Source organism: Gossypium arboreum, chromosome 13, assembly GCF_025698485.1.
Source record: "Gossypium arboreum isolate Shixiya-1 chromosome 13, ASM2569848v2, whole genome shotgun sequence".
In the NCBI taxonomy this organism is placed as follows: Eukaryota; Viridiplantae; Streptophyta; class Magnoliopsida; order Malvales; family Malvaceae; genus Gossypium; species Gossypium arboreum.
Genome location: NC_069082.1, coordinates 19,423,076 through 19,432,562, shown reverse-complemented (window position 1 = coordinate 19,432,562; position 9,487 = coordinate 19,423,076). Strand labels below are relative to the sequence as shown.

The 9,487-nt window shown below is 33.8% G+C and overlaps 1 non-coding gene across 1 annotated transcript; it reads right to left on the bottom strand.

Moving 5' to 3' along the window:
• Window positions 1-8,924: 8,924 nt before the first annotated feature.
• LOC128287444 (small nucleolar RNA R71) lies at window positions 8,925-9,029 on the bottom strand. The gene has a single exon (XR_008278144.1). It is a non-coding gene; the product is annotated as a small nucleolar RNA R71 (small nucleolar RNA).
• Between the last annotated feature and the right edge of the window lie 458 nt (window positions 9,030-9,487).

Below are 9,487 nucleotides of genomic sequence, written 5' to 3'. Positions count from 1 at the left end.
CAGGGGATCACAAAGTCACTCTAAACCAGTCTTATAAAAATTTAAATATATCAGAATATAGACTTTCTTTGGTTTCTTTGTTTCTTTCCTATGAAAACAGACTTAATAAGATTTAATTCTATATCTCATTCATCATTTAATTCCATTTATACAATTTTTAGTGATTTTTCAAAATCACATCACTGTTGCTGTTTCCTAACTGTTCCATGGTCAAATCTTACTCCTTCATAATTTCTTTGTATCAAACCTCGTTTAGGCATACATAATACCAAAACATGTTCCTATTTAGCTATATCATAAGCTAATCATTATCAAGTATTCACATGCCATTCTTTAATCATATCATAAGGACATACACACAAAATAGCCAAGTCCCTATACATGCCATAACTTAAAGTATTTCTAGTCACAAAATACTGAGATAACTCGCTGATAGTGTGAGGCGATCTCCGACGTCCTTATGATTTTTGAGTTGGCTTTGCGATACTATAAAAAAAAAAAGAAAAGAAAGGGAGTAAGCGTAAAGCTTAGTAAGTTTGCATGTAAATAAATAACAACATTCTAAATGAATTATCAAGATAACTTGAACCTTTCAAACATGGACTTATCTTACCTTCCCTTTGGTACACTCTTTGAATTTTCCGTTGAACCACTTGGAATACTAAGGATACATAGGTACCTTTCCTTTTTAAACTTACCATTGCCATGTCTTGACATGGTCTTACGTGGTATCCTTGCCTTATGAAATCACCATTGCCATGGCTTGGCATGGTTTTACATGGGATCTTTGTCTTATAGTAGTTTATCAATGCCATGTCTTGACATGGTATTACATGATTTCCTTGCCTTATAGAACTTACCAGTGCCATGCCTTGGCATGGTCTAACTTGGTATCCTTAAACCCTAATGTCATGACATTTGTATCCTACACATTCCTAAGGTTCAACCGGGACTTTTAAGTATCATTTCTCTATCAATTCTTGTTTGAATCATCAAGGAATAAATTTACAAAATAAATATATAGATGCTGAAAAATAACATCATTAATTATAAATAATAAAACATTGCATTTATTTACCGCAAACTTACCTCGATACAGAATACGATCAAATATTTTGATTTAGTCCTCAACCTTTTTCTTTCCTCAGTCTAACCTCGAATTTCATTCTTCTTGATCTATAATAGAAAATTCAACTTATTTAATATTCACATTTATCAAAATAGTCCTTAACTCTAACTTTGAAAAAATTACAATTTTGCCCTTAAACTTTTGCATATTTACACTTTTTCCCCAAGGCTCGGAAATGAAACTTTATCCCTAATTCTTATGTTTTATGACATGCTGATCATTTATTTACCTATGGCAACATCAAATTCCCACTCTAACCTGTACTTATGACCATTAGGTATTTTTACCGATTATGTCTTTTACTCGTTTTCGCTTAAAATCGCTTAGCTCAAGTCATTTAACATAATTTCAAGCTTCATATCCTACCATAAAACATCAAAATAAACACATTTCACCTATGGGTATTTTTCCAAATATGAACCTAGGTTAAATTATTGATAGAATAAGCTAAATTAAGTTACCGGGACTTCAAAAATGTAAAGAACATTAAAAACGGGGCTTAGAATCACTTACTATGAAGCTTGGAAGCTTGACAAAACCCTAGCTATAAAGAACCCTTGAAATTTCGGCCTAATGAAGAAGATGGGCACATTTTGCCATCTTTTTCCCTTTTTTAATCTTTTAATTACCAAATGACTAAAATACCCTTCATTAAAACTTTAGTTATTTTTGTCTATGTATGTCCATTTTTGTCCATGAAAACCTAATGGTCTAATTACCATTTAAGGACCTCTACTTCAATTATACTCTTCAATTTAATCCTTTAGCATCTAAAACTCATATTTATCAACTTTTGCAATTAAGCCCTAGTAGTTAAATTAAACATGCTATCTATAAAATTTTCCATCGATACTTTAACACATGCATCTAATCACTCGATAAATTATAAAAATTAATCAGAATAAACTTTTCTATTTCAGATTCGTGGTTTCGCAACCACTGTTCCATTTAGGCCCTATTTTGGGATGTTACACTTTTGGTGTCAACAATGGTGTTCTCACGGTTAGGGAAGAATAACATAAAGAAAAATCATGTTTTGCTTTTATTTTATTACTTATTACCTAATATTTTCTGTGTTCATAATATAATATATCATATAAATTAACAAAAAATTGCCACCAGTCATTCACTAACTATAGTATGGTATATGTACCATTTAAGTCCACAAATTCACCTTTTCATAGCTGTTTGATGCATTTAACTGATAGGATTAAATTTTTTTGTAGCTTTTACAATTTAGTCCTTTTTAATTAATTAACTATCTAAACATTAAAATTTCTTAACCAAATTTTTATATAACCTTAATAGAACTTTGTGAATATTTAATAAAATATTTATGGGCTCGATTTATAGAAACGAAGTCTCGATACCCCGTTTTCTAAAACCAATGAATAAACCACTTGTAATTAAACTTTAGTTCAAACAACATAAATTATCAAATCAAAATTTATTATAATACTATTTTTGACTCGTAAAAATTAAATAAATAATATTTACGAACTCAATCTTTGGATTAGTGGTCTGAAATCACTATTTTCGACATCGCTAAAAAATGGGTTGTTACATTCACTCTATCTACTATGCAATAAAAACTTTGACAGTAGCCCAGTTCAATTACACGGTAATTGAAAAAGAAATCTTTGCTATAGTTTTTTGTTTATGACAAGTTTCATTCATATCTTAAAGGTACCAAAGTTACAGTTTTTATGGATCATGCGGCCATTAAATACTTACTCACAAAGAAATATGCTTAACTGAAGCTAATTTAATGGATACTCTTACTCCAAGAATTTGACCTTTAGATCCAAGACAGAAAATGTGTTTAAAATCAAATAGTCAATCATCTGTTGAGGTTGGAACAAAATGAGGTAACTCACTCACTTGTTCCTATCAATAAGAATTTCCTAGATGAGCATATCTTTGAGGTAAATCGAGTTCACAAAATACCTTTGCTAATTATGCAAATTATTTAGCATGTGGAATAATTTCTCTAGAAATGACATTCCAACAAAGGAAGAAATTCCTTCACGATAGTAAGTATTATTTTTGAGAGCATCTGTTTTTATTTAAACAAGTGCATAGCTGGATGTGAAATTGATGGGATCTTGTACCACTGTCATTCATCTCCAAGTGGGGGAACTTTGGTGATTCTCGCACTACAGAAAAGATCCTATAAGTAGGATTCTTTTGGCCTACAGTGTTTAAGGATGCGTATGCATATGTGAAAAATTATGATAGATGCCAGAGGACCGAAAACATATCAAGGAGGAACGAAATGCCCTTGATAAATATTTTAGAGGTAGAATTATTTGACATGTGGAGTATCAATTTTCTAGGCCCGTTTCATTCTTCTTATACCAATAAGTATATCCTTGTGGCCATCGACTATGTATCTAAGTGGGTTGAAGCCAAGGCATACCCAACAAATGATGCTAAGTTAGTCATGTGATTCCTACATAAGCATGTGTTTACATGATTTGGGACTCTGAGAGTTATAATTAGCGATGAAGGATATCACTTCATAAACAAATTGCTTAAGCAGTTGCTTGACAAGTATGATGTGAAACACAAAATCCACAGCCAAATGGGCAAGTTGAACAGGTAAATTGTGGGATAAAAGGTATACTTGAGAAGGTGATACGGCCTAATAGAAAAGTTTGGTCTCGAAGGCTTGATAATGCTTTGTGGGCCTATCAAATTGCTTTTAAGACATTGTTAGGAATGACCCCTTATCAGTTAGTCTATGGAAAGGCATGTCATTTGCAGCTTGAGTTGGAGAATAAAGCTGTAACAGCCTAGTTTTTGGCTAAATCAAAACAGTAGCTTCGAGACCACAAATATGAGGTCGTAAAATTATTTTAATATTATTTTTTGTGTTTAAAATATGTGATTATATATGTGTGAAAGTTTTGTGTCATAATTGTATCGTTTAAGTGGTTAATTTGACTAAATGACTAAATCGCATAAAATGCAAAAGTTGTATTCTATTTGTTAAAGATGTCTATTTGCTATGGATTATTAAATGGCAGGTCCTTCTATTGTAATTAGACCATTGATAGTGGTGATGGACATAAATGGCCTTGAATTATGTGTTTTATAATGGTTTTAATTAAGGTTAAATTTGTAAAATGATTATAAATGATAATATAATAAAAAAAAAAGAAATTTTGTTCATCTTTCACTTGGATATCTGAATGTTGATGGAAAAAGAACCCAAAAATATTGCTTTAGGGTTCGACACTTGTAGGCTTGATTAGTAAGTGTACTTTGCTTGGTTTTTGATTTTTTTACGTTTTTGTGATTGTTTCTTCGTGTTCTAGCTAGCCCATGTTTCAATTTTTGAAAGTGTTGATGATTTTGAAAGTTTTCATTGATGAATTCATGTGTTTTATGATGTTTGATGATGAATTATGAAAGCTTGGTGCTTGATATGTGAAGTGATTTTTAGTAAAAATACATATTAGGGATTAAATTGAGAAAAGTGTAAATTGAGGGGATAAATTTTGAAATAAATGAAAAATATGGGCTGCTAGGGGCACTATAGTAATTCAGCACTCATGGGTTTGTAATGAATTGGTGTATTTTGTGTGTTTGTGAAAAAGGAATTAAATTGTTAAAATGTGAAAGCTTAAGTGGCTAAAGTGCAAAAATGCCCAAATGTATATTTTTGAATGAAATTGAATGAATAGGAAATTAAATGAGTTAATTTTGAATTTATATAGATCGAGGAAGAAAAGAATCAGATTTAAATCAGGGAAAATTGAAGCTTATCAAGTACTCAATTCGATTCGTCAATTCCGAGTATGAGGTAAGTTTGTACGTGATAAACATTGTTACAATTATGTTTTTAATGCTTTAATATTGCATTAATTGTATTTATACGACTACAATTGTGTACGATGACAAATCGACTATGTGGCACTAAGTGTACGATACCGAGATAGTTCGGTTATATATAGCACTTAGTGTGTGAATTGGAATAGCTTCAGCTTTATGTGGCACTAAGTGTGCAATACCGAGATAACTTCGGTTTAATGTAATGGCACTAAGTGTGCAATATCATTATAGCTTCAGCTAAATATTTATGCACTAAGTGTGTGAGTTCTTAGAGCATTGAAAGATTTTCGAACGATTTAACGTACTGAACAAAGAGGTGAGAATGAAATAAATAACTATAGGAATGTACAGGTACGTACGATACCTATGTGGTAGTTAATACTATGTGTATGAAGCTTGATGAATTTGTATATACATGATAAATGGTCATGGATTAGAATTGAATGATGATATGAGAACTACTAAGTGTCTATTAATTGATGATTTGCATATTATGAACTATTGAGTATATTTGGTACAAACTTACTAAGCTATGAAGCTTCCTATGTGTTATTTTTCTTTATTTGATAGAGTATCAAAGCTAGCTCAGACACCAGGGATCATCGGGAACCATCATCACACTATCGACTGCTTGTTGGTATTTTTGGATGCTTGTAAATATAGTTTATGGCATGTATAGGCTAGTGAGTTGATGTTATGTTTTGAATTTTGATTTAAGCCATGAGATTTTCCTTACTTTTGGTTGAAAATGTTGGTATGTATTTGGTTATTTAAATTGGCCTAAGTGATATGTTTGAAAGGTGATTTATGGGATGTTTATAATGCCTTAGATATTGGTTTGTTTTGGATATGTTTGATTAGTTGTAGTTATAGCTAAATGGTATGTTTTAATTATGGAATTGAGTAATTGAAATGGTTGAGAATAGATTGCATGATATATGTGCAAATTGGCATGTTTTGGCTGCCCACATCTGTGATGAAATGATTCCATTTTTGATGGCTAGGTGAGCATGAGAAAATTTTGGCAAATTGGCTTTGCAAATGGCCTATTTTTGTCCACACAAGCAGAGACACGGGCGTGTGTCTCATCCGTGTGAGATACACGGCTATGTTCCAAGGCCGTGTGTCCCCTGGGGTATCCTTTCGAATTAAGGCAGTATACCCTACAATTTTGACACGGTCTAGACACACGGGCGTGTCTATTGGCTGTGTGTGGCACATGAGCTAGCACATTGGCGTATGGTTAGCCATGTGACCCAAGTTATTAACCCCCTTAGATTTCACACAGGCTAGCACACGAGTGTGTCCTCGTCCTTGTGGTGCAAGTTAATATGTATGCCCTATTTTCACGCGGCCTGTGACACGTGCGTGTCTGGTGGCCGTGTAAGGCACACAACCTGTTCACACGGGCGTGTAACCCTTAAATGTTTGAACATTTTCTAGGTTTCTGAAAGTTTGCATATGTTATTGGTTTAGTCCCGGGCCACTTTTAAGTACGTTTTAAGGTCTCGTAGAACCTTAGAAGGGATGATGTGAATGATTTGATTGGATTTCAATTATGAATGCTTAAATGTATGTAACACCCCAAAGCCGGCCTAGACGTTATGGCCGAATCTGGCTGTGTCACATTGAAGTGTTTTTCTAAACCATAATTTCATTAGAAAGCCCGTTATCTCTTATAACCTTATTATATCATTAACGGAAATTTGTAAATCATATTAGATTGTTATTACACTTCAAAACTATGTTTGTTGCAGAAGCTTTAAAAATTATATTAAGAAGACGTGGTGGTTTTGAAAAACAGTTATCTTTTGAAAACACGTCTTTTTCCTACAACTAGCAGTTTATATCAAAGCAAGTAAAAATCCCAAATTAAAAGTGATAAACCGTAATTTATACATATTATTATCCCATGCTTAGCCTATTTATGAATGGTTTCTCCTTAGATTTGATGAATTTGATGCTCCTAATCCTTTAATTTCATGTTTTATACTTAGTAGAGCATATGAGAGTAAAAAGAGCGAGAAACAGGCTGAAAAAGGAGAAAATGGACCCATGTGGGAAATCAACACGGCCTGGACTTTCTCACACAGGCGTGTCCCTTTGGCAGGATTGAAGCACGACTTACACGGGTATACTACACACCCGTGCCTGTTCAACAGCCTTGACCACGGGCTAAAGCAATCGCACACGGGCGTGTCACACGGACGTGTCCCTACCGGGCCCAAGTATAACCCTATTCGAAAAAGGCCAATTTTGGGGGCTCTTAGGCATTCTAAAGCCTATTTAACCATTGAGGAGGCACTTAGAAAGGGGACGCAGAGTAAGAGGCAAGGAATTACTTAAGGAAAGCCGATTGATCCATCTCAGAAGCCAGATTCATCATTAAAATTGAAGATCTCCCTTCAAGTTCCTTCAGGAGTTTTGGGTTTTCTTATGTTTTGTTATCTTTATTCTTTTGGGATGTTTTCTTTCATAAGTATGAACTAAACCCCTTAAATAACTAAGGGGAATGAAACCTAAGATGGATCTTGTTATTATTATCTGAATTGTATGATAGATATTTGACTTGTTCTTAATTATGTGTTCTTAATTCTTGTTTTGATATTCCAAGATATTGGTTCAAGCTAAGCTCTTACTCAGAGGAGGAATAGACCCTATCTAAGAGTAAATTTTTCATAATTAAGCGGAGTTGATTGCACGCCTAGAGATAGGGTGATAAGGTTTTACCGGATTAGGGTGAAACCTAATAAGGGAATCCATAGATCGAGTTAATGCAATTCTAGGGTGTTAATTAGAAAGAGGTTTCAATTATTCAACCTAGGGTTAGATGTTATTAGTCTCAAGAGAGATCATAATATAACTTAGGGATTTTTACTGATCAAGTCAAATGAAGAAATCGTCTGATTCAGAGTCAAATAACAAGTGAAGTCTAGGTGGATTTTCCTTAGGTATTGTCTTAATCAATCGAATTTTCCCAAAAGTATTTTCCCAAATTTTCTTTCTGTGCATATTTAGTTAATAATTAATTTAGATAACCAAACCTCTTAATTTTTAGGCTAGATAATAAAAAGGAAGTAAATACTAGTACTCGTAGTTCCTTTGGGTTCGACAATCTGGTCTTGCTGAACTATACTACTGTTCGATAGGTACACTTGCCTTAATCGTGATAATAAGTTAGTCTCAAGAACGATTCTTTCATAAATCTTTAAAACCTGTCACGAATATCACGTATCAAGTTTTTGGCGCCGTTGCCGGGGAAGTAGGATATTAGGAACACTCGATTTTTATTACTATAGCCATTTTACTTTTATTGCAATTTAAAATTTTCTTTTCTTTTCTTTTCTAATTCTTCATTTACTTTCTTCTGACAGGTTTTTCTAGTTTATGACCAGAAGAAACCTGTCAAGATCATTACTATTTATAGTGAGCTCAATCGTACCGTTTGCAGAAACTGAAGAGAAATAAGGCGAAGATTACGATACACAGAGGAAGAGCAAGAGGACGATACTTCAACCACAACTGAGGAGATGGCTGAAAACCAAGAAAATTCGCTACCTCCTGCGATTGTTGTTAATCAGAATCCTACTCCGCGTACTATGTATGATTATGCTAAACCTTCTTTAATAGGAACTGAATCGAGCATAGTAGACCTGCTGTAGCTGTAGATACTTTTGAATTGAAACCTAACACAATTCAAATGATACATCAATTTGTTCAGTTTGATGGTTTGCAGGACAAAGATCCCAACGCTCACTTGGCAAACTTTTTGGAACTATGTGATACATTTAAAATTAATGGAGTTCTGATGATGCCATTCGTATTCAGTTATTCCCCTTTTCATTGAGAAACAAAGCTAAACAGTGGTTGAATTCGTTACCACGAGGATCAATCACTACTTGGGAACAAATGACCGAAAAGTTTTTATTAAAATATTTTCTGTCGGCTAAAACGTCCAAATTACATAATGATATCTCTTCTTTTGTGCAGATGATTTAGAAACACTCTACGATGCATGGGAGAGATACAAGGACCTCTTGAGAAGATGCCCTCACCATGGGTTACCACTCTGGCTACAGGCTCAAACGTTTCATAATGGTAGAACTCTTAAATAAGAAAATTGATGGTTTTCTTAGTTCTTCACAGGTTCACCCAGTAATGCAGTACGAAGCAAGTGGAGGTGGATCAAGCAGTTTAGAATATCCACCTTATGGCCACAACATGGAGAACTAGAGGTTAAATTACATGGGTAACAATCCTCATTCTCAAAACAATCCTTATAGCAATACTTACAATGCAGGTTAGAGGAACCACCCAAATTTTTCATGGGGAGGCCAAGAGAATCAGAGATCACCACCTCCAGGCTTCCAACAACCACCCTACCAACAAGAGAAAAAGCCAAACCTTGAAGAGATGCTAACAAAATTTATCTTAGTGTCAGAAACTCGTTTTTAGAATATCGAGACAGCACTTAAAAATCAACAAGCGTCGATCCAAGGGCTCGAAACTCAGATAAGTTAG